The sequence below is a fragment of the Ursus americanus genome, chromosome 3, assembly GCF_024610735.1.
Source record: "Ursus americanus isolate L20-20 chromosome 3, mUrsAme1.1.p, whole genome shotgun sequence".
Classification (NCBI taxonomy): Eukaryota; Metazoa; Chordata; class Mammalia; order Carnivora; family Ursidae; genus Ursus; species Ursus americanus.
In genome coordinates this window covers 39819864-39845650 of record NC_142129.1, presented here as the reverse complement: position 1 = coordinate 39845650, position 25787 = coordinate 39819864, and the positions used below count along the sequence as shown (strand labels likewise).

At 42.0% G+C, this 25787-nt stretch overlaps 1 protein-coding gene across 10 annotated transcripts in view; it reads right to left on the bottom strand.

Annotated features, from left to right (window-relative positions):
- Positions 1-25787, bottom strand: part of ELMO1 (engulfment and cell motility 1) — a 527802-nt gene that overhangs the window by 119709 nt on the left and 382306 nt on the right. Inside the window, exon 1 of one of the 10 annotated variants that reach the window (XM_045792852.2) lies at positions 9220-9434. The exons of the other annotated variants lie outside the window; for them this stretch is intronic. The gene's annotated coding sequence lies outside the window, so the exon portion shown is untranslated. Of the gene's footprint in view, positions 1-9219; positions 9435-25787 lie in introns of those variants that run through there. 10 annotated transcript variants of the gene reach the window in all.

Genomic DNA, 25787 nt, shown 5'->3' with positions numbered 1-25787 from the left:
TGGATTTTTATTCCTTATGTAAATGGACAGGAAAATGAATGCATAAGTGAATATACAAATGAATTAGTGAATACAGTTGACCCTTGAACAAGGTGGAGGTTAGATGCACCAACACAGTTGAAAACTGCATATATTTTTGACTCCCCCAATACTCAACTACTAATAGTCTACTATTGATCAGAAGTCTTATCGGTAACGTGATCAAATAGGACATATTTTGTATGTTATGTGTATTATATACTGTATTCTTATAATAAGCTAGAGAAAAGAAAATGTCATTAAGAAAATTATAAAGAAGAGAAAATCCACTTATAGTACTGTACTGTAAAAAACCCACCTGTAAGTGGATTCAAACCTGTGTTTTTCAAGGGTCAACTTATATAAATAAGTGGTTCATTGGGAATTTTGTTATTGTAGCCTCTCAATTCTGGACAACTTTGAGGCTAATGATTGCATGAAAAATAAACTTCCATGCAGGTTAATCCATAGATGTTCACAGATTATTTATGCTCATAGAAAATATCAAGACTTAGAACTGATAAAGAGCGGGCATGCAGCAAATAGTGGTTGTTGACTGAATTGAGAGAGCAAGGAAATGTAAACACTGTCCATTGTTAACACACATATTAACAAGTCAATTAATTCCTCTGAGACTCACTTTCTTCACCTATAATAAAGTAACTGCACGTTGCAACCCTTCCCTCCCCACCCAACGGCCCACTGAGTCCAGATGACAGCCCTATGCAGCCTCTATCAGAACACCCAAGTTGTCACCAGATGGAATCTATTTGCCATTCCAGGGCTCAGGATTCTTTAAGATCTAGAATGTGATGGGTTTATAGTAAATAGGTAACTGGACATAACAAAGGAAGACATCACCCATTCTCCTTTCTTGACAGAATACGTAATTCAGGAGTGTAAAGTACATGGCTAGGAGGGACGGGGGAGAGAAGAAAGCTACCAAGAAGTGCCTGGGAACCTCCATATGAAAGAACCAAAAATATGTATGTTTTCCAAAGCTTTATTATGTCTTCATGAAGAAGAAAGACAGAGTTGGGGCAGTATGGCTAAAACTTGGCAATCCAGAAAGATTTATGGGCCATATGCAGAGACCAAGAACATCTTTGACTTACAAATGTAAAAGCCACCAATTATTCATGACGGGTAACAGCCTTCCTGAATGCCACAAGGCATCTGTCAAGAAGCACAATATCGTTTGATCTTGACTGGCTTCCAAAATCAGAAAAGCTTATATCACTATCCTGGAGCTTCTGGAACTCTCGCTCCAAAAACATGTTTCCAGTGATTCCTCCTCTAGAAACATGGCTAAGTTGTTAAGAGATATTAGATTTGAAGTAATGATAGTAATATCTTATATATATTACCTTATGTACAATCCACAGAGCACATGGGATATGTTAATTTATTTGTTCTCTGAACATTTCTATGTATCTGATAGGCTAGATATTATCTATATCTTGTACATGAGAAAAAAAGATACTAAAGATTGGAGAGGCAATATGGCAAGACCTAAATCTTACTAGTGGCTAAGCTGGGACTTCACCCTAGGCTCTTTGTTTTAAGGGCAGTGTCGTTTTCCCTCTGGGTGGCCTCTGGTGCTAGCAGAGCTAGGGTAGTCTCTGAGGATTCAGGAGAGTGATCTGAGAGCAGACAGTATGTGCCCTCCTAGCACTCTAGCTGTCCAATTAGAGAACCTTCCATAGCCAAAGAGCTGAGCTAGACATTCTCTGAGATACAAAAAATAAATGGCTTTCACCCAAGGAATGTAATCATACTATTTTCTCCTTGCAAAGTGCTTTATGGTGTACTCAACACTTACACAGATACCATAATTTAATTTTCATTCACCAACAGCCTTGTGAGAAATGCACCTTTACTTCCATTTTTACAGATGAGGGAACTAAGGTTCAGAGGGGTTAAGTAGTCATCTACCTAGTCCTCAAGAAATTTTATGGAGGACAGAGGGATCTCCCATCAAGTGGTATTTGCAAAACTTCTTGGGTCTACTTTGCAGATATATTTGAGCCCGGCTTATGGAATCCAGAGTGGGGGCTTTTGTCCATTGACCCCCTCTGTTCTCTAAAGCTGGAAGGGTGTGGGTACTAGGAAGAGTGCCAGTGGACCGTACCAACATAGTATCCCCAGAGCCTAAGCCTTGGATTGAACCCTTAACATTAAGTGGTCTAAATTGATGCTCAGTACAAATGTGGGTGGCTTTCAGACCAGTTCCTGCTTTGATATCATTCTTTGTATATGATAAAACTTCTATAATGCGTATTTTACATTGCTGGACCATTAGACATGAGTGAGCTCCACCTCAGCTGCTAGGACCGGTGGCCTGGCTGGCTCTACTTAGAAATGATTCGCCCAAAGGTCAAGTCTGTCAGTATGGGCTGCCAGTATGAAGGCCTAAGTTCCATTAGCTGATGGGTGCTTCATTCCAACCAGGCAAATGGATGTTAGAACTGCCCCAGATGCTATCTCAAATGTTCAGCTATAAAAATTCCAACCAAGTCAGAATGAAACTTTATTTCATTATGCTTCCAGGTCTGGGAATGATGCCAGTGAACTGCTCTCCTTGACAGGTCTCTCATCACTTATAGCTCAAAGGAAAGGAAAAGTGAGCTCCCAAAGTGCCAGGCTACAGCCCTCCTTGTCAGATGGCAACACCTCCATGGAACAGCTGAGCAAGAAGATGAGTAAAGAACTGACGTTCCCTTATCCCTGAAACCCTGCATACTGATGATAATTCCGTGTGTTCCTTTTCAAAGTATTGCACAATGCACACAGCTGAAAAAAAGACATAGGAGAGGGATGAAAAATCAGTTTCAGCTGTAAGCCAGTTCTGATTGCTTGGTAGTGGCTGACTTCATGCTGTGTTAAGAGGGATTCTGAGGATCCAGCTGGGTACAGTGGAAAAGATTGTTATGATCCATGCAATATGGGCCCTAGAGAATAGATTGTTCTGAAGCTTGACCTTGGGAATCGCCAAGTCTAAACTTCTTTCTACCCATGTATAGGTGCTGTGGAGCATAAAGGTTAAATGATTTACAAAATTCATTTGCTAAACTATAGACAATAATTCAAGGCCTTAGGTTCTAGATTACTGCTCTGTCATCAATACAATACTTTTCTAGTCCTGGATTTCTAGAATATCATAGATTGTTTAAAATTAGTTAGCAAATTAGTGGACTTCAAAATCTTGTGGCAAGTCAAAGATAATTATCATAATACTAATTTCACTTCTGTAAGATACTGTTATTTCCCAGTGTCTCTGTGCTCATTGAAATCCCACAGCACTTCCTTACACTCATGATAGTTCTTGGTGTGGCCAAACATCAGCAGATTCATAAGTCATCTCGCTCTTAGATTCAACCCTGCCTATGGTTTAATCTACTTGGTCTGCCAGTGTTACCTCAGAAAGATGATAAGATCCTGCCATGGAAAGAGAGAAGTCGCCAAAGGGCCACATAACTTAATCTAACAAACATTCGTTGAGTGCTTAAGTGCACGAAGCCGATTCTGTTCAACGTGCAGGAAATGGGTATAGTTGGACCAAAAGGCATCCCGACGTTAGGGATGGTATTGAACAGTATGGATTTTTTTCTCCCTTTCTCAGTATTTTGGGACATTCCTAAAAGACCTCTTTATCAACCAAAGGTTTAAGAGGACCAAACGAGACTGAGCTTTATCCTTCTACGTGCAGATCTGGTTGCAATTGTCAATGTCAGGACATCTCTAGGAGGCTGGGACTGGATGCCTGTAAGGAGGCTTTGCAGCATAATTTTGATCTAGCTTCCTGAAAAGGTTGATTACATTTTCATAATTGGTTTTACATCAAAAAAAAAAAAAACCCACAAAACAACAACAAAAAAACCTTGGGGGAGTGGATAAATAGAATAACATATGATGTTGAAGGTAAGGATTTTAAGACCAAATTAACTGTAAGAACTACTTAGTCAATATTTTCTAGCTAAACAAAATTTGCAGAATTGAATAAGAAGACAGCAATTAAATCATCCCTTGGCCTCAATTTATACTTGTCTTCATAAAGAATTTTCTGTTTGCAGCAGAGTTACCCTCTCAATCAAGGTTTGCTTAGCTTATTATTAAAACTAAACCCATGTGTCCTGAACATACAGAGTTGAAGGAGGTGGCCCAAAGTGTGGTGAGAGGTGGGCCCACAATATTTGGGGACAGAAAAATGCCACAGATGGTGAATGTTGACTTTCTGCAATAGGAAATGGCACACCTTTTAATTCCCCCATGCCAAACAAAGTAATGGAAAAACCAAGATTTTGCTACATGTTGAGTGTTCTATGTACAATGGTTAAGGGCAAAAGTAAACAAGTTTGTAAATATTAATGTTCTATTTCTGTCTCTGTTGCCAGGGCTAGTCTTCAAGGTACTTCATGGGGGTAGAAAAGAGGAAGGTGCCATGGTGCGATAATGAGGTACAAGTCATTGGCCTGGTATATCAGGAGAGCTCTTCAGAGCCCAGCACTGCACTGTCTAGTAGACTAGTCACTGGCTAGTAGGACTGCGCAAGCAAGTTACAAATTTTATTTAACTTTAGCTAATTTATATTTAAAAAATTGATACTTTAGTTATTGAAAAACTTTCGTGTATGTTTGGAACAAGTTGGATATGTGAATCGACCTTTTTAAATATAAATTTTACGATCTAAAAACAGATTTCCTGTGAAAATTCAGTATCCAAATTGAGTTGTGCTGTCAGTGTAAATTACATGTTGGATTTCAAAGACTTAACATAAAAAATCGAATATAAATATTTTTGTTAATAATTTTGTACTGGCATGTTGAAATATTTTGGGCATACTGAGTTAAATATACATATTATTAAAATTTATAGGGGCGCCTGGGTGGCTCAGTCGTTAAGCGTCTGCCTTCAGCTCAGGGCGTGATCCCAGAGTCCTGGGATCGAGCCCTCATCGGGCTCCTCCACTGGGAGCCTGCTTCTTCCTCTCCCACTCCCCCTGCTTGTGTTCCCTCTTTCGCTGGCTGTCTTTATCACTGTCAAATAAATAAATAAAATCTTTAAAAAATAAAATTTATAGACCTGCCTTTTTTTTTTTTTTACTTTTTAAATGTGATTACTAAAAAAATTGAAATTACATACATAACTTGCATTATATTTCCACTAGACAGTTTTGGTCTAGAAAGAGATCTGCCATATTATCTCTGTAGGACATTATTTTTTGAATAGCTATTGAAATTGTCTTCACACATTCACATACCTAGTGTAATAGTAGAAAGCGCATAATATTAGGCATGCATAGCAAATAACCCATGTTTTTAAAACCTGCTATTGAGATCCCTACAGATTCTTTTTCCATCTAGCAATGCAATCTTGCTTGTATGCTCTGGTCTGCTATTTCTTTATATGTCAAACTAGAAATTTCAAGGACATCAATAGTTTTTCTTCTTCTGTCTAGTGGACTGACTCCTTCCCCTCCATTTTTCATTAGTAAGTCTTCAGTGGGAATGGCAGTTTATAAAACAGAAATGGAGATGCTCTGAAGTGGGAGTGGAGGACTCCCACCCCTGACTCCCCTCCCACCCCCCACTCCACATTGCCCCAGTCCCATCAACGCCCCCAGCTCTAAGCGACATGGTTTGAAAACTATGTCACATGCAATGATTTTCAGGTCTAATCTTCTGAGTCTTCAGCTGCTCTGCCACCACCTGGAATCTCTTTCTGAGCTGGGCCTGTTCGCAGGGTGTTCAGAAAGCATGGTAGCATTGGTGATTCCCACATCCGCTGCAGGTCATGCACACCCCCAAACCGACTGCACTGTTGTTCATGGTCCTTCATGACCCTCATTGTTGCTACGGCAACTGCAAATCATTCATGGCAAATGCGAGCAAAGGGCAGCCGTGGAACTGATGACCTTCCCCCTCTCACAGATGGCCCAGGAGGAGCCGTTCTCATATAGAGACTGACCTAGTTCATATCAGTCAAAGAAACAGTCCTTGGAATGAGGTGGCATATCATACAATAACACAAGGGGATAAACAAATGGGGCATTTTGGTAACAAGGTTTTACTTACCTCCAACATCTTTTCCTAAATGACATTATGAAGAATTCACCCAACCACCCTAAAATGCCTTTCTAATTTGACTTTATCACAGTGATTGTTGAATCGCTTCTCGGACTTTTGGCTAAGATCAAGTGTATCACAGTGATTGTTGAATTCAATTCCCCGTGGCCTCATTCCACTAGACTGACTGATAGCTGAGGAGACCTCCTTCCCTTGTCCATTCACACTCCTTCCACCCATGGATGCAGCAAACAAGTAAATCAACATGTGTGAAAACACAAACCACTTGCCACATCCTCGCTTGGTAAGCATGGGCAAGTTCCTTAATATTTTGGTGACTCAATTTCTTCATCTAGAAATTAGGTATAAAAATCATTCTGTTGGGGCTGCTTTAAAGCTTTAGTGAGTTATGACGTTTACATACATTGTATTGAACAGTGCCTGCCACACCGTAAATGCTTGAGGCAGGTTAGCTTTTCCCATTGTGACTGATTACATTCCAATTGCTAGGAGAAATGAAGGATTCTATCTTTCCAGTTCTCAATACTGAATGTCAGAGATTGGATTTAACACATTCATATTCACTTTGGCCTATCGGGCAACTCTGATGGTCACGTGACAATCTCAGGGAATTCATTTTTCTTTATCTTTATATTTAAGTTTCCTACATCCCACAAATGCCATGAAGAGGCAGTATGAAGAAGCCTTTTCCTTCAGGAGTAAACTGGTAGCTGTTCTGGTAGCTTGAAGGGGCATGTTCATTTCAAGTCCTGTGACCCTAGTTTCACCAACACCACAAGCTGAGAAGTGAGAAAACCACCATGTTCTAGAATTAGTACCAAGACTTCTTCAATTCCAACCTTCGGTGAGAACACACAGGACCTCATTCAGGTACTAAAGCCACCGCTTAGGTCAGAAGTCGACTGGCACAGGACTGTGGCAGTATTTAGTAGTGGACCCTTTGCCAAAAGGAGATAAGAAACTTGAGGGTATAATAAATTCTTGGGTATTTACCTGGGATGGAGATCCCACATGACCCTGAAATGGGGGCTGTCATCAGAGTATTATGTGATCATGCATTCATGTATTTTCTTAGGGCCAGGGAGAGTTTCACAGCTTGCAAATTCTCAGACTTCCATGATCCAAAAATAGGTTAGTAACTACTCTTAATTTTTTTTAAACATTTTTAGTGCTTCCATAAAAGGCTGTTTCTTCTCTCATTCTTGCCAACAGGTGCCAGTGCCTCACTCGCGTCAGTGACGCTACTGGGGTAGAGAAGAGACCAAAAGAGGATGGAGGGTCATTCTAATGAAATGACGTCACTTAATGCACACCCTCTAGAAACCAGACTTCCTCAAAATTGGGTGGGTGTCAAGGTGTACCTAGAAGTGAGATGTAATAGGGAGAGTTCCCGTGCACACACTTGCTTCCGATCAGGTGGAATTCTCCATTTGGCACCCCATCTTGAGTCACTTGGGATCAGAGGACAGCCTACATTTCTAGGGGGGCCTTCAGTTAACATAACAGGTCACTGATCTGGTCAAGTGACTGGGTTCCCCTCGGCTGTGTACTGTCACCCACGGTGAAGAAACTTGGACATCTCCTCCCGTGGCATCAGGTCAGAGGAGCAGGTCAGGTCTCTTCTACGCCCCCTCCCCCACTCTGCTTTCGGGTCTTCCCCAGGCGAAACATTCCTAGCTCTTTTGTTTCTTTACCCGCTCATCACAGAGCCCATTTAGGACACAGTAAATTCCCTTTTATAGCCATGTGAAGACCTACAACACTCTCTTCTGTCAAAAGGACGTTGTTATAAAGGACTAGCCGGGAAGATTTCCCATGTTCAACTAGTTCACGTGCATATATTTCTGAACCAGATGATAATGCTTTCCTCTCTCTTTCTCTCCGTTGTTTGCACCCAAGTGAACTGTAAATAGAAGATGTGCAGTGTGCTGTCAGTGTTCCTGGCACATGAGACAGGGAATTACATTTAAAAAAAAGTAACAGTGATGAAGCCTCAAACCAGCAGAGACGCTGGGGAGAGGTTCTTCAGCAGAGATGGAAGCCCCAAGTTCAGCCCCCGCTCTCTGCACCCACGCCAGAAGCAATGCTTCTCCTCTCCATGTTCGGAAAGATTATAGTTCCTCTGGAATCCTACACTGTGCTTGAGTTCTGTCTTGCCACATATATTTTTAAGTTTGCGGCTAGAAGGGTCTCCAAAAGCAGAGTTTTTCCTTCCACATGCTGCCTCTCCATTGACTGTTTACAGCACTGCTTTCTTATTTTTTCCTGCTTCTACCCAAAGAAATCGAGAATTTCATCACCAGTGTCAGAAAATTAAACCCCAGGGAGCAAAGCAATAGCTCAGAGCAACCCTTCCCTGGCAAAGAGCCAATCCTTGAATATAACTTTGCAAATCCTGTCTGGTTTCCAGGGCTTGAAAAGGATGCAAAACAGAATCATTTTGAAGCGTGGTTTTTGGCAGCTAAAATCCCTCTGACTGTACTTCAGCTCATCTTTGGAATTAGTTTTTAAAAAGAGAGAGAACATATTTTGATTTAGAGACCGGGTTCATGAAAGAAGTCAGGGGCATGACCTAGCTCAGTCGCACACTTCCCAAGCCGAGATCAGCAGAGCATGCAGAAGAGATGCGCCCTTCTGTGCTTGGGGGTCTGAAGAAGTGCTCGACAGACCACTGTAATAACATCTCCCTTCACAATGCAAACACCAGCAACACAGTCAAGCTGCTCACCGCTCAGCTCCGTGCCTGCACCTTTCTCCCTCTTCCCAGCAACGCACAAGGCTGACTCTTATTAATTTAGTTTTAAAAGCATCTTCTTTTGAAATGGATCTATACCCAGGCAGATAAAGCAAAATTCCACGCCTCATACTAATCCTAACTAGACAAGCCAATGGTCCAGTTATAATAACACAGTCAACTACAAATCCGATCCTACCCAAGCACCGCATGCAGGCTTTGGAATACAGAAGCTCACACATCACAGGAACCCCAGAATGCCTGTGCTTCCATGTGCCTGTTCCGATTCATAGTTTTCCCGGCAGACAATAGGACAAAGCTGCATTTCAGCTCCGGCTGCTAACACCGGTGGACAGATGTGTAAGACTGAGGTGTACTCACCAAGCTCCCGTAAGTCCATCTTTCCCAACTACAAATACTGCTACTAAGCTGCTGCCGCCACCAGTGCCTTAGAGTCGTCCCCCAGAAGAACAATGTGATGGAATACCAGATGGTTCCTGAGTAAGCTTGTTCACCAAATAGGTTTCCAGTTGAGCCATGTGAATGGAGACCTGCCGCACACCTTTGAATGGTACACACTTCAAGTCCAGAAGAATAAGCATGTACCTTTGCTTATGTTTATGGAGCTCGAGCCCAGGGGTGCTCCGATTGGCAGGAGTCGCAGAAAGATCAGCCAATCAAAGGGAGTCTCCATTTCAGGGAAACTCCTGCTCATTTATTTAGCATCTTCAGAGATCATCGGCTTTTCTAGGAAGAGCTTTTCTCTCATAGTATCACAGGAGAAAAAGAATAACTGCATTTCAATTTTGGTGCCTTATGCTCTTTCATCAATAGGCATAGAGCTCCTCTTGTTGGTGTACCTCAATACCTCCACTTTTCTTATGAAGAACTTTAAAAAGAAAGAAAGAAAAAGAGTAAAAAGGAGAAAAAGAACGAGCTGGTGATGGGCTAGAGATAGTTCATATTCATCAGCCTCCACCTTGTTGGGAGAGAGGAGGGGGGAGCGCCTGGGCTCAATAATTACTGATTCTGTTGCCATGGAAACAGACTGGCTGCAGAGAGTTGGATTCGTGTAGAACATCTGCTGCCAGACCCATAATCAACTGCAATCTCATCTCTCCCCCTCTCCCTACTTTTATTTGATTGTGAGTTTGCTTTTTCTCTTCTCTCACATGCAGTTTTTGTCCAGAAATGGCATGTAACTGCCTTACTTTGTACACGTAGCACACACACGCCAGAGGTGCTCACATGCCCAGAAACGCGTGCACGCAGGAGTGCATCCCAGCAGGACTCCTACGGAAGGATCTATACTCTGATTCCTGTCCAGAATGTGAACAAGCATGAACGTTGCACCTCCACCCCTAATGAAAATTTACTGTAAGTTAACCTCAAGAGTGAGTGGGGTGTCTTTTAAGATACTTGTCACCTAATAGCCCTAAAGTCCCCACGGAAAAGTTTGCAATGGCATTTCTCAGAGGGCACTGTGATGGTTCCTAGTAAACCTTTGTAATGAAGTGATTAAACGGAGAAGCTTGTAGAAGATTTTTAAGCACAAAATATTTAGGCTCAGCTTCTCTCGCACTAGCAGCTCACAGGGCACCCTGAACATGGGGAGGGGGGTTCTCCCTGGGGATGTCCTGAGTCCATTTACATTCCCCCCCCCCTCCTCTCCTGTTTGCTCCAAATTCTCCTAGTTACAGGTACCAGAGTTAATATCAGACTCTGGATGTGCTATCTTTCTCTTTAACAGCAGGGGCCGCCACTGAGCAATGAATGGCTGCATGGCGAGGTTAGATACAAGAGAGGACTGGGATGGTGGTAATCTCACCTGTGTGCCTGTCGGAGCCTTCAACTCTACACAGACTGACTGAAGACGGCAAATGTCAAAGAAGGCTATGACTCTGGCTTAAGTTAGAGAGAAAGGAATTATTCTCTGTTCCATCATCATGAATATCAAGGAGAACCTTCTCTTTCCTGAAAGTCTCTGCAAACCTGGTGCCCTCAAACCATCAATGACACGGAGCAAGCATCAGAGGGGGCTTTGCGCATCTCTGGCTCTTGAAGCCAAGGTGAACTATCCACCTACCATACACCCGCAGTTTCATAAGCAACAGCAGCCCTGGGCCTCCTTTATTCTGAAAGGACTCTCAGTCCAAACCCCGTTCCCCTCTATCTCCAAGTGCTCAGCTCTGGCACAGTGGTCTCGATGTTGGACTTGTCCCTTCAAGAATCTGAATCCTGGTTTTCCATTTTATCTCTTTTTGGATAGGAGCTTGGATAGGAATTCTCACCTATGTTCATCTTCTCTGGCACCCAAACCCAACTCTGGCAATCTTTCTCAGCTCTGTCCAGATGACATCCACCCTGAAGGATGGTGGATATCTCAGGTTTTTTTTGACTGCCTTTCTGGAATATCTCTAACCTTTTCTGCCTACTCTCCTCTGCCATGAGAACACCTACCCCCTTCCCTTCCACCCTCCTGAGACCACCCAAATCACCACTGTTTTTATGCAGAAACATGGCATTCCAACCTGGTCTTCCCTCAAGCAAAATTTAATCATTTGTTCTACAAATACACAGCGGGTGTTTATATGCCAAGCTCTGTGCTAGTGACCAAACAAACTGGCGTGGTTTTTGCCTTAGGGGACAATAACTTCAGCAGAGGAGGAAAAAAATATGAAAGTATAACTTTCGTATGGGATATAAAGGAGATCTATGTGCCATGAGCACAAATGAAAAGATTTAACTTAGTAAGGTTAGGAAAAGTATCTCAGAGGAAGTGATACTTGAACTAAGATCTAAAAGAAGGGTAAAAATTAATAAACTAAAAGTGAGGGGAACAGTGTCTCAGACATAAGGAATAGCACATGTGAAGGGCCTGCCTAGATGCACACTGCCTAGGAGGGAGCACAGTGTCCTTGGAAAACTTGAAATAAGCCAAATGCAGCTGACAGCAGTGAGAATGACTGAAAGGATGGTATGAGATGAGCTTGGATGGTAAGCAAAGGCTAGACCTGTAGGGTCTTACAGACCACATTAAGGACGTTGGCTTTCATCCTGTTTGCAATGACAAACCACTGAAGTACTCCATTAAATGATCCCCTCCCCCCCTCCCCCCAAACACCAATGTAACTCTATATATGAATCTATTTCAAGGCATCTGTATCTTGTTGGACTGGTCTAGTTAACATTTACTGGGAAATTAATAGTCCAGATAGCATTCTAAGCACTTTATATGAATTAACTGATTTAATTCTCACAAAAATGCTGTGAGGTATTGCCATTATCCCTATTGTACAGAATGAGGAAACTGAGGCATAGGGAGGCTAAGTAGCCTGACCAAGTTGACCAAGATACAATGTGGCAGAGCTGGGATTTGAACCAAGGGATTCTAGCTCCACCTTCTTTAAGTGTGATCCACAGGGATCACCTACATCAGAATCATTGGGAGTTCTCCTCAAAATGAAGATTGCTGGGATCCTACTGCCTCCTTCCTGAACGAGAATCCTGGGGAATGGAATCTAGGAATATTTCCTCAAGCTCTCCAGGGGATTCCTACACACACCAGAGCTTGAGAATCACTGCTAAGAGGTGTTTGCATAAAGGAAATGAATTCATTTTTAATGTACAAAATGGAGAAGAGCTTTTTTTTTTTTTTTTTTTTTTGAGAATGGGGAGCTGGAGAGCTCACTACTCTAAGCCATCTCAAAGGACACATCTATATCAGACCAAGGTTACCTTCATTTGATTGACTACAAATTCTCGAGTTGAGGGTGGGTACCGCTGCAGATTTGGGGGCTTGGTAGCAGGTATGCGAAGAAAGAACATGGGATTTCTTAAAGACCAGATTCACTAGGTGGGTAGAGATGCTGTCAGACCCGCCAACAGTAAGACAGGTAGATCAGGTAGCATTGTGGAGACTATGAAATGTCGTAAGTTTTCTTCAGGTAATTTTTCCTAGAAAGTTTATTTTTAAGACAAAATTGCAAGGTAGACAGAGAATATTTTTTGTCCTTCACTCTGTTCTATTCTCCTCATCTATTCAAAAGCTAGCAAGCAGGGCCTTCGGTTCACCAAACTAGTCAAGGTGTTAGTTCTGAAAAATAAGCTGCTTCACCTACATTTCCACAGGGGTCACTTTATACCAAATAGCTACACGGTCTTTGGGGAAACTTCCAAAGAATTTCTCCATAGAATCTTGTCTAGTAGTTTTGTTAACTGAGATCACAGGCTGTTAGCTAATTTGGCCATTGCTGTGTATTTTTTCCTTTCTAGACTTGCAATGAAAGAGTCTATACAAGCCTCAGAGCTGCTGTTGAACCTCAAAAAAGGTAAACCTGCATTTTATTGGTCTGATACACAAACAAAGCCCCCAAGACTTGGTATGAAGTATAATGGCCCTTCACTATAGAGGCTCAAAATGTATTATCAGTGGTATGTCATCACGCTTCTGGACACATTCAGATTTATTATGTGCTGTCAACAGATAGAAGGGAATCACAACATCAATCTGGAAGATAGGGGGAAAACCACCCCTGGGCATCTGAATAAAAATCAGAAGAAAGCTCTTTCCATTTCACCCGCACATTACAGCCTGTATTCTCTGCTCTGAGCTGGGTAGGCACTGCTCGTACCATTTACCCTGCACTTTCTTGGGTTAGATTCAAGCTAATTAAACTCTATTTCTTTCCATAAACATGATTTAGTGAATATATTATTACCAAATTTGATGTATAATTCATATACCTTTGTAGTGCTTTTTAAATAAATTAACAAATCAAAAAAGAATTGTTAGATGGTATGTATTTTTGGATCAGAAAATAAAGTGACTGTTGTAGAATGATTTCTAAACTACCTGGCTAAATTTCCCTTAGTTTGCCTATTGGTCTTAACTAAAATGAACACCATTTACAATGAGCATTTAAGAAGGAGCTGAACCCCTTCACGTACTGGGTGATGGAAAGGTGGCACTAATAGTAAATCCTTCCATTTTCTTGCTCCTGGTCCCAAACAGATTACTTCCATAATCTGGGCATCCATTTCATCAGGCTGCATGTTCATCCCTGGTAAGGGATGTGATGGTAATGACTTCCTTAGTTCATGACATGGCTACTCTGAACCCCACTTTTGTTTGGTCAATTGATTCTTAAGAAGGAGGTCATTAGGGTCAAATTGAGCCTCAAAAAAATTCTGAACATGTAGGGTATATATTGTAGAAGGCTTACCTCTAACTACATCTTAGCTTTCTCAAGGCACACTCCCTCTCCTGACCATATACACAAACATGCATGCATGTGAGCATACGCACGGACAAACACATACGCGCGCGCGTACACACACACACACACACACACACACACACTGACTTCACTTCCACCCTAAATAGAAACGGGCCCAGTAAAGCCCAAACCAGACTATATCTCCCAAGGATGTGAGGTAGCGACTCTGCCCTAATAGGTAAGAAGTGTAATTACTACTGGCTCAGTTCAACTGTTTTATTTCATTCAAGAGACATATTTCTTGAGTGAGTTGGGCTTAACCAGTAGATAGTTCTCTCTCTCTCTCTCTCTCTCTTTTTTTTTCTTACATGGTACATTTTAAAACCAAAACATACGTAAAACTTCAACTAAACATGGCCAGGATAACTTTTACTTATCTTTTTTACCCCCAAGGGGAGATGACTGTAACAATATTCCATAGGAAATCCCCACACAAAGGGAGATGCTTCTTTTTTTTCCTACCCTCATGGGGAGAGGGCCATAAGCAGAACTTACCAAGTCTGCTATAATGGGCCAATACCATTAAAGAAATGCCCATTCTCCAAAAAGGGAAACTGAGACCCACAACATCTAAGTACTATGTCTATAGTCACCATCCAGTAAGGGTGAGACTCAGGATTCAAACTGATGTCTGTGAAGTACCACAGCAGTCTATTACACCACTGCCTCCAAGCTCCCATAAACAAGTTGTCTGGAGCAGGTGGGATTATTCCAATAGCATTCTAAGGCCGACTTATATTTTGTAAATCATATTTATGAGACATTAATGTGAGTAGGTTTATTTCCCCTGGACTTTGCCATTTTTGCACTTCCCATAAAAATGCCTAAAATATAAGCAAAACCTACAAACATCAAAATAAAACCAGTTCTACAAAATGCAAACACGTCTATAAATAAATCTTTCATTCTTTCCTCCTGCAGAGCTCGACTTCTGATAGGTGACTATGATTTGCATTCATGGGGTTGGACAGTCAAGGTTTGGAAGTCCTTGAGGTGTGATAAACTTGACCAAATGGAACAGACCGACCTGAGACCAACATGGGGGCCAGAAGAGCAGGGACCAGTGTGATGCCTCTGTTGTAATTCTGGAGTGCCTTCAAAGGAAGAGTGGGGGAAATTCTGAAAGCTTATCATCTTGCCAGCTTGAATCTTCCAAATATACCATGGAAATGCATTCCAGAAATGCAGGCTGATGAAAAATCATGCCAAAAGGAAAAATGAAAATGCCAAAATCCTTAACTCAGCCTTGCCAAGCATGTCCACTGGCAATATGGTGGCAAAAAGCTACTGGGCCAAAGGTAGGATATTCTTTAGGTGACACAAAATGAGAAACAGCTTCTTCGCCATTAGGAAAAGGGAAGCTTTGGGGATGTTATCACATTCTTCTTGGTTTTCAGCTCTCATGCATGAGTAAACCTCTTTCAATTCTGAAACACATATCAATTTCACACACAAGTAATTCCACCTTTCGAGAAAAAAAATTAGTTTCTGATATTCTCAATAAGAGAACCAATTTCACAGCAGTTGGTAGAGATTAAATCTATGTTTATCAAATAGTTAACATTTGATGCCTTTACTTTCTCTGCTCTTTCTGCTCACAGATTCGTGGATAATCCGTGGTCCTGGTCTCTTGTTACAACAGGGATCACATTGCAACAGAACAGGGTAAGCCAGAGAGGAGGGGGAAGAATGGAGGTTTTGCTGTGCCAGAGGGAAACCAAGATCAAGAAGGTGAGTAGGTGCAGTTCACCCGAGCAAGAGGACGAGGAGGTTCTAGACATGTAGGCAGTCAGTTCCTGGGGGTCAGGTTCTGAGATGCAAAAGGGGATGGGCAGAGCAGAAGGAGTTTGAGGGCTTGAAAGGGGGTCCAGTAGGTCTGTACAGGGCCAGATACGGAGCCACAAGGTGAAGATACCCCCAGGACCAGGAGGAGCACCATATGGAATTCTAGGGTGAGTCCTATTTAAAACCAGTTATTTTTACTTTGTCCCATGGTAAAGAAGTTGACATTGCCAGAAGCCAGTCACATCACAACAACGTACCCAGAGTTTCAACGAATATCAGTAACAGCCCAGCACCTCTCTAGGAAAACCCACTCGGAGTGTGCCTGCTCCTGGCGAACCAGCATTGCCGCCATAAGGACAGGCCTGTTCTTAAACTCAGTTCTTCAAGACCATCAGCTTGTAAGAGCCAGATCACTTCAAACTGCTCTCTATTGTACTTCCAATTAAAGGAAGCTTTGAAATGTGAACCGTAACCCTCTAGGCAAGTGATATTGACAGGTTATTCCCAACTCTCACAAAGAATGAGCCCTGAAACCTAATTTGTGTGGCAATTAAATTCACACAAAAATATAATTTTATTTTATTGCTCAGTACTTGCCTGTATCTTTAAGCTAGCAACTGCAGGAAGGAGTTAATTTGATAATATAAATAAAAATTGGCCCCAAAGGGCAATAACCAATCCATTTACATGCAAAAATCCTCCTTTTCCAAGTCATCCTAAGGCAAATATGAAACATGATTTTTAAAATGCATCGCCTACAATTCTCTCGACACAGTGACAGGCATGAGAATTGTAGAGCAAATATTTCAAATAATCACACACGTTCAACCATGAGTAAGGGCTCTTGCTTATATTTGGGAGGAATCTATTGTGTGTGAGACATCTCAGCTCTTCTGTGCATACACAGAAAAAATATATTTCACCAAAATGTCCAGTTCGGAAGTAAAAAATTGGCCTCCATTCATTCAACCGAAGTTTAGGAAGTGCCTATGATGCGGGGCGCCTGGGTGGCGCAGCTGGTTAAGTGTCTGACTCTGGATTTCAGCTCAGGTCATGATCTCAAGGTCTTGAGATCAAGCCTGTGTCAGGACTCCATGCTCAGTGGGGAGTCTGCTTGAGATTCTCTCCCTCTCCCTCTGAACCCCTGCTCCCCCCTCCACCCCCCATTCTCGTGCACATGCGTGCTCTCTCTCTCTCTCTCAAATAAATACATCTTTAAAAGAAAAAAAAGAAGTTCCTATAATGCACTTTCACATGTTGCCACATGTTTCCTTCAAGTCTTGGGAATTCAAGAATGTAGACTTAATATCTTAGAAATAAAGGCAACTTACTAAGTTTTCTCTTCATGCATTTCTTAAATTTCATGTTTTGTTCCGCAGTCGACTCTGTTCTGCTCACCAGGTAAGCTTCTATCCATACATTCAAGCCCTCCTAAGGAAGGTCCTTCCTCTATGGAATTCCCTCCTTTGAGTTACTTCCATATAATGCATGGGCTTGCGCTCTCGCATGTGTCATGTTATTTCATAATTATCTCTTTCCAGAGCTTTCCCCACTGCTGTGAACTCCTGGGAGTCACATTTATTAACACAACCCCAGGAACACCATCTCTACATGACTCTGATATCTTAGCCCAAAATACAAAATCTTATTGCAAACCTTTATACTTAACAGAAGTTACAAAACCTTTCTGAGAGCTCCTCTGTCTTTCTACCCAACATCACGGATAAAGTTAGGATATCTCTGAAAACCTCTCAGTGACTCATTTCATGTGTCTCCCATTCCTCCCTCCTCCCACCCCTGCAATCCCTGAGAGGGAAGAGTGAGCGCTGGAAAGCACTCCTGAAACCTCCCTTCTGGAAACGCATGTTTTCGGCAGTCCAGGTGCCGGGCCCAGCTCTGTCTGCTGTCTGGCTCCTTCTCTCAAGGATGTCACATCTGTTCAGAACTCCCTTCCAGTTAATGAGTCTTCCTCCAATGGAGCCTCAGAGGGCTTTTGATCTTTGTACCAATCAACTTCAGGATAAAGATGCAGGGACTGAATAAGCCAGTACAGCTGGCTTAAACCCATGCTTTATTTCAAGGAAGAATAAACAAAACTTTGCTTGAATTTATAACGTGGGGTGTTGAGATCAAAGAATTCCCTCTAGACCAGAACCACTAATCATACCAGATTTGGAGCCTGGTGACAGTTCTACATCCCCATATTTTAAAGTTGGTTTTAAAACCATGACTTTAAGAATATACGTGTGCCGTAGAGAAAATGTACAACATTAAAAACATAATAAAAGAGAAAAATATATAATTAATTACACCATGCAGAAGAAACCATTGTTAAAGAGATTTAAACCTTCTTAGTTTTTATTTTTACTAGTTAAGATGCAATTTTGCATTCTGCTCCCCTACATTTAGCATAATATAAAAAGATGTTTTCTTATATTTAGATATCATTCACAAATGTCATTTTGAATGACTGAAAATTATAACATATCAATAAATGTGCCCATAAATTAATTTATCATATCCTCTTTGCTGACCTGTGGGTTATTTTCCATGTTCTTGCTGCTATAAATAAAAATGAAATGAACATCTATATGCATACCTTTCTTTTTCTCCCCAGAATGGCTTGATTCTAAATAGCCACATTGTACTGCACGACTTATAAATGAAGTAATCAACTATTGGTGAATTTCCCAATAGCACTTTGTCCCAACAGCTTTCTTAAAATTCTATTGAAATGTCAAGGTTTCTACCAGGAGAGCAGTAGCAAGGGGCCCTTTGATGCCACTGTGGATGGCAAGCCTTCCTTTCCTTTTTATAGAAGGAGCTCCAGGGTCTTCTGCCCCACATAAACAAGAGAGGGGCAGAGAAGGGGTAACTGATTTCACAAACAACTGGAGGCTGGGTCTCCCAGACTCGGCCACTGCCTGATTTGAGATATGAATGTGTTTGCAAGCATTTTGGCCCCTGGGCTCTGTGCAGGAGGCACATGCCAGCAGGAAAAAATCAGTTGGCTTTTGTCAGGTAGTAAATACCACCAAAATAAATTCTTAAAGTGTTTTTATGCCACACACACAAAATTCAATCCCCCCCTTTTTTTCTCTTCTGGAAATGGCTTCATTTTTTTTCCTGGTCCTAAAAGAAATCATCACTCTGAAGAATCACTTCTTTGCCTATCCTATCTTAGCCACACAATGCCCTTCACATATGGACTGAATTTGTTCTACAGTTTGAAAAGTTTGTTCTAGAATGTACTTTTTCCTTTTAAAACATTATCAGCTTATTTAAAAAAAAAAACCAAGCATTGTTGATTTTCCTTTTTTCCATTAGTGGCTGAATAAAAGATTCATTCCAGGTCACATGTGTTGAGCACCTATATAAATTTTTTGGTAGGTGCCCTGGGGTGGAGGGGTGAGGAAGAATTTGTCCTTGTTCTGAGGAATAAGGGGGAGAAGGTGTAGATAACTAAGTATAGTCCATGACCATGGTTTTCAATGGGTTCCTCTAGGATTCTGCAGTATGGTCTCAAAGCAGCTATGACGTGGGACAAGGGGTGGCCAGGGACCCGTTTTAAGCAAGCTAATTTGGCAAAAGGAGGTTTCAAACTCAATGTATGACTGAGTATGTTAAGTGCTACGAAGCAGGGAAAAAGAAAGCGTGCCTGAGAGGAAACAATTAATTCCCCCTTCATGGAAGAGCTCTGCAGGCCATGAGCCAGGCATTGAGGGATGAAGGGTCTTCCTTGCTGAGGGAACTTGGGTAAGGACAGAGACTTGGAAGTACAAGGCATGCTCAGGGAGCCATCAATAGGATTAACTAGAGGTTAGTAGGGGTGTGTTGAAGAGTGCATTTTGTTTGGAAAAGTGGTTTGCAATGGAATATGGAGCTTTTATTATCATGCTATAAGAAGAGGGAGGCTGAGATCTTTTTAGTGTAGATGTATTATGAGAAGAATTATGTTCTATAAAGGTGTTTCTGGGGGCACCTTGGTGGCTCAGTCTGTTAAGCATCTGACTCTTGATTTCAGCTCTGGTCACGATCTCAGTGTCCTGGAATCGAGCCCTGAGTTGGACTGGCTCCACTCACTCTCTCGCTAATAAATAAATAAATCTTAAAAAGAAGAGAGAGAGAGAGAGAGAGAGAAGGAAGGAAGGAAGGAAGGAAGGAAGGAAGGAAGGAAGGAAGGATGGAAGGTAGGTAGGTGTTTCTGGTGGGGAGAGAACTTCCAAGTGGGCTGAGTTCAGATTCAGGGAGAAAAATTAAAGGACAGACACAGTCTATACAAGAGATGATGGTGTTGGGAAGCAGGGGTATAGCAGGACAAGCCAGATGGTCCCTTTTTATGCACTGGCGAATCCACAGAACATGGGACCTAGCAGGAAAGGAGAGGAAGCCAAGGATCACCCCAAGGTTCCGAGTCTAAGGGATGAGGTGGAATGCCATGCCACTCCTTGAGTGGAAGAATGGTTGAAGATGGGAGACTATGAGTGGAGAGGAAGTAGGAGAGAATCACAAAGAAGGGCTTGGGGAATACATAAACATAAGGGTCAGTGAGAGGTCGTAGTGGTGCCTCGGGAGTCAGGCAATGGCCAGGATCCCAGGAAGCACAGGTGGAGACACCAGCCAGTGCTTCAGGGCAATGCAGCGGGAGCAACACTGGGAAGAGACCTGACACTGAGGAGGTAACTGCTGACCTAAATAAAGCGATTTCAGTGGGTGGACGTGGGTGAACATCAGACCACAGGGAGTGGAGGAGGCAGGCAAGTGGAGATGGCATTCTCTCTTGGAAAATTTGGCAGTGCAGGGAAGGAAAGAGATTGGATAAGAACTTGAAAGAGGAACGGGGGTGAAAAAAAATTTTTTTTATGGATAGGAGAGATTTGGGTAGCTTTTTAGGTTGAAGAGACGAAATCAAGGGGGAGGAAGAAAAGATGCCAATAAGCATAAAAATGTAAGGGATAAAAGATTTATTTTTACAAATTTTTTGATGTCTATCTTTTTCATCAGAGCAGGGAGTCATAACAATGTGACTTCTTTCCAGTCTTAAATTAGAACAACTCAACAATTCCTCTCATTCTCCACTTGCCTCTTAGAAATCATGTCTTTTGTGGCTAAAGAGGTTTTTGAGTATTCAAGACACCTATTAAGGCATTTCAGTGGCATGTTTCTTTTCTTGAGCTTAGTTATATAGTTTAGTTACCTTTTAATTTTTTTCTAAAAATATCACTAGTAACTGGAACAATGATAATTATCTTATTTCTTCCTTTAATATATATAGTGTGTCACGTATCTATTTTGTGTGAGTGTTCATTTCCAAAGCCACAGGAAGATCATGTTTAAGAAGGAGAGAACCAAGGGCTGCAAAGAAGGCAAACAAGAAAGAGATTTTAAAATGTTCATCAGAGGTCATTATTGACTTCATCAAAACCAATGGCTTTTGTGGCTGAAGAGGTTTTCAAGTACTGAAATATAATTTAGTGCTTTTTAGAGTGTCGCGCCTCTTCTGCTTAGTTGTATTTTTAGTGAGGGCCGAAGACAGGATTAATAAATGACTGGGAAGTGAAAAGAAGAGGTGGCAAACAGAGGCAACTATGTGAGGAAATCTGGCTTGGGGTGAGAGCTGGATGAAGATCAAGAAGGACTTATCTACTTATTTTTTCAAACACAGGACATGTGAGTACATTTATATGCTGGTAAGAAGATAGCATCCAAGAGGACGAGATTAATGATATAAGGACCAGACGGGATGAACTGATCAAGTGGTGTCCCAGAGTGGATGAGAAGAGAGAGAATTCAAAGCGAGGAAGGAAGAATCCATCTCTGGGGCCACCAGGGACATCTTCATCTAGAAAGGAGAGGGGTGGTGAGGGCAGATGTTGGAGAAAAGCCTGGGGTTGTGTCGTCAGCTCGAGGGAGAGCTGGACTAGAATCCATGTCTTCCCACACCTAGTCTGGAGCATTGTGTCATCATTTTTATACTTCCGAACCTCATAGAAATGGCCCATGTGCTTTACATATACTAGGATAAAGCATAAAGCAAAATTTTCCAATTCAGACATGGGTCAAGTATTGGCCATTGCATATTATCAGCCTAATATAGGCTCATTTAATCCTCACAACATATATACGTTTACACACACACACACACACACACACACACACACACACACACACACACATATAAAGTTCCATATTTCACAGATGAAAAGGCTGAAAAACAGGGTAAGGATATTATTGTGCCCAAGGTCATGCAGCAAGGAAATAATGGAGCTAGGGTTTGAAGCCCACTCCTTGAGTCCAAGGTCACTGCTCTTGACTTACTAAATCTATTGACTAAATGTACTAATTCATTGATTGAACTTATTCTTCTTGGTGAATTTCCAAACCCTTCTTTTGATTCCTCAGGTGCAGGAGGCAGCCAGGGAGCAGGGGGGGTGTGGAGTGATGGGTGGAGGTGGGGAGTCGAGGCTGATGCTATGTCTGTGGCAGCTTCGGTTCCCCATTATTATCCAACTCTGTCCTAAAGCATTTTATAACTTGAAAATTCAATGAATACAAAATGCTGGTAAACTGCATCCAAAAGCCATCGATATCTTTTACTCACAGCCTTATTTTTCTGGTATGTGCACAAGTGAATTCTTATCTATCTGAAAAAATTCAAAACCAACCCTACATCCTTGATGGACCAGGTCTGCTTAGCTGAGACTTGGGAGCAAAGATCCAGGGCTGCCTGGTGCACTGCCCACAGTAAAACAAGCCAAAGCAGCTTTTTCCAACACACTCGGGGGCAAGAGCATCTCTATTTTATATGCACTTCTATCATGACAGACGCATTTTAATAGGAACAGCATCTCTGAGGCATAGGTCTTACCCTTTTCTGCTTCTGCTAGTGGCCTGGGAGCTTTCGGACAGAATCTCACGCTCTGTGATTCACAAAATGGAAATCTGGCATTAGATGCCAGTGACATTCACTTCTGTGGCAGCTCAAGCAGCAAAAAGCCATATGCCATACACCTCAGATCCAGCCAAGCCACGCAAATGGAAATGTGAAAGAGAAATAAGGAAATCAGGACCAGAAAAGTTCTTGGGGGCTGATCGCCTCCAGCACCTAAAACACACAATCCGTGGCAAGAATCAAATCTTCCTACTCTTATGACAGTCTTGGAAATGCAATTTTTTTTTCTAATTTAAGAGCACTTTGGGAGGTAAAGGTAAAACATAAAAGACAATTTTTGTGAATGGCACGGTGTGCTCACGTTTACTATTGAATGTGGCTGCTCCACAGGCAGTTGTCTGTTGAGTGTACTCAGGGAGACAGCAGTCCCCTAAATGGGTGGACTGCCAGCAGGCATGTTTGTCCTCTGCACTGAAGGTCTCTCAGTAGCCATCCTGTGAAAGGATAAGCACCATTATTGATATTATCTTCCTCACTGGCCTGGAAATAAGACTAGTGGGAAACAGAGTACTCCCCAAATGGCCAGCGTATGTGGGTTAAGATGAAGGGGGGGGGAAATGAAACAGAGGGATTTCTTTTTTAATGAGGGGATCCAACCACTCTCCTCAGAAGAGAAATTCAGTTTATTTTGTGACTGTTCTATGTCTTTGAGACTTTCATTTACCTTATATAAAGCTATGTAGGTGGAAAAATAATTACTGTCATTTTTATTAAGAAAGGAATGGCAAAATCATTTTGTAATTCCCTCAAAGTATTGACATTTGAAGAAGAGATTCCAATGGAAAGATCTAGAAGTATTTCTCAATAAGGCCTATTGGCATTTTGGGCAAGAGAATTCTTCATTCTGTAGAACTGCAGAATACCTATGGTCTCCAGGAACTGAACAAGAGGGACCATCCCATATTAAAACAGTGTAAAAAATAATTCAGCTTATTGGTTAGGCAGACTGTTTTAAATAATGTGTGAATTAAACATTTCTGGCCATTTATTCATTTGACATTCAACCCAAAGTAACTCGGCAGATCCTATTTTAAAAACATCTGGAAAATATTAAAGTCTAAAGCTATAGTTCTTTGCTCCCTACACTATATTGATTTAATTGAGAAAGAGAAGTTTGTAAATAAGCAACTACTACTGTACAACTAGAAGATATTTTCCAAAAGAAGTTCAGACTTCCATGTCATGGGAGCAGGTGTACAGAATTTCATTCTGAATGAAAGGGAGATGATAACCATCCAAGGTGGTAGCCCAGAGGTGGCCATGTGTAAAATCCTAAAATAGAATTTCAACGAGCAGATGGAGGAAGGCATTAGTGGCAAAAGGAATAAGAGTGAATACGTATCTGTGATATGACATGGCTTACACAAGGAATTGTGGGCAGTTCAAAATATGCAGAGCTTAGAGCAGCTACAGGGTGAAGACATGAGGATGAAGCAAGAAAAGTACATTAGGCTAATTAAAAAGAAATCTAAACATCTTGCTAAGGCCATGAAACTTTATGAGGCAGGCAATGGACAGGCACAGATGGAGTAAAAGGGACAATGATATGGTCAGATGCATGTTGAGGAGGTTTGAAAAGTGGGAAGTTTTCAAAGCTGGGAGGTAAGTTATTGCAATAGCTGGTGTCTCAGTCAGTGACTGCCACACGAATGCCGTGTAACAAATAATCCCAATAGCTAAGAAGTTCTTCTCATACTCACAGGTCTATAGGTCAGCTGAGGTGGCAGTTTTAAGCTGTAATTCTGTGGTCTGACTGGGGAAACTATGCTCCATATGCCTCATTCTGAGACCTACACTTAGGGGCAGTGGCTACCCAGGGTATGTACTCTATCTCATGGTGAAGGCAGAAGTGCAAGAGCCCAAGCCAACCACACAAGCAATATTCAGGCCTCTGCTCCCTGCACATTGTGATCACCTCACTGACCCATGTCAAAAGTTAAAGGGCAGGGGGAATAGGCTTCACTCCCATCAGACTGTGGCAAGGACTCCTATGGAGCAGTAAAGAACTGCAACCAGCCATTCCACCTAGCAGATTTGGAGTGAGGAAAGAGGAAGATCTGAGCTAAGGCCATAATGAGAAGGCAGAGGACCTTATCGTGATTGTAGTGACTTTGGCTGCTGATTGGTTTCACAAAGAGGAACCAGTCTGTAAACTTCTAAATAGAAACTCACTGGACTGCCAGCTCCATGAAGGCAGAACCCACTTGTATTCCCAGTGCCTAGTGCCATGGTTTCCATGTCATGGACACGAAATAATATTTGTTGAAAGAATGGACAGCATTAGAAGTGTAGGCTAAATACTGACACGATTTACCAAGATATGGAACGCTGACATGGCCATGCTGTGTGGATGATGGTTGTGGGATAGTAACACTGAACACCGTCAACCTCCCAGGCACTGAGTAGATCCTGAGAATACAGAAAAAGCCAGGCTCTGCTCTCAAGGAGTCTGAGGATTAAACAGACAACTGCAGTTCACTGTGGTAAGGTCTAGGGTAACGGTATTATTCATAGGGCCAGAGCAAGGTGATCCCTTGAGGGACATCTGAGGACGCTGTTGCCACAAGTGACAACAGCCAGCCAGGGAAGCTGTAGGCCCTATGTGGGCATGATATCTGAGTTAACTACCCGCCTAAATGACTTCCTCCCACATAGTTTCACTGTGCACCTACTATTATTTTTCATTTCAACAGAACCCCATGGGAAACACATAGAAAGAACAAAAGGAGGGGCAGAGGGGAGGAGAGCAGAAGAAGAAACGAACAGTTTATAATTCTCATCTCTCAAATTCAAGTTTCCCTGTCTCTTTTTCTCCCTATAACAAATTCAGCCTTGCTGTGGTATCCTCTTCTTGCTTCCCCACCTTTGCTCCTGCTTTTGACCTATTTGGCCTAGTGGCTCAGCTTTATGCTAGAGATGGAGAGGGCAGCTAG